The following is an 808-nucleotide window of genomic DNA, read 5'->3' as shown; positions in this document are numbered from 1 at the left end:
ATATTGAATAATAAAATTAAAATTAAAAATAATATAAATTAAAAAATCTCTATTGAAATGAATAATATTTTATAAGATAGTGTACAGTGAAAATATCATATTTTTTAATGTTTTGTTAATTTTTGAGTTAGTGATATAAACTTTCCAAAAAAAATTTATTATCATAGTAATTAAAATTGTATAAAATAAGGATTCTCTACAAAACCTTTAAAAAATCATGATTAATCTCTAAAAGTTTTACAATAATAAAGGTTTGATAAATAATAATTAATCAACACAAAATACATAAATTTTAAAAACTTCATAACAATAACGCTGTAATGGAGCTGATATAACACTATTTTTTTAATATTACTACCAATGAATTATCATTTAGAAGAAAAAATAGTTTAAATAACATGTATTTAATAATCAATTATTCATCATTTTTTTTAGTTTATATCAGTAAACTATCCCCTCTATGTTGTGAGTGTGATAAACAAAATGAATGTGAAAAAAAAATATTTAGATTAAGAGAAATTCTTTAGTATTGTCATTAAATCCAGTCCAACGAGTCAAATTTAAAAATCAAATTCAAATTCAATCGTATAGGAGTTGTTCCAACATAACCTAGTAGATTTGCAAGTCAAAAGATAACTTAAATAATTGATAAAAACATGATTTAATTTAAAAATATTTAAAATGACATTTAACAAAAATAAAATTATTAAGATAGTGGTATATTTAGTAGGCCAAGGCTTTACAGCTTAACATACTAAATCCACGATCTAAGTCATGACCTCTACTAGCTATAACATTTTAATTATTC

This window comes from Populus euphratica, unplaced genomic scaffold, assembly GCF_000495115.2.
Source record: "Populus euphratica unplaced genomic scaffold, PopEup_1.0 scaffold234.1, whole genome shotgun sequence".
Lineage (NCBI taxonomy): Eukaryota > Viridiplantae > Streptophyta > Magnoliopsida > Malpighiales > Salicaceae > Populus > Populus euphratica.
This window is presented reverse-complemented; position numbering follows the sequence as displayed.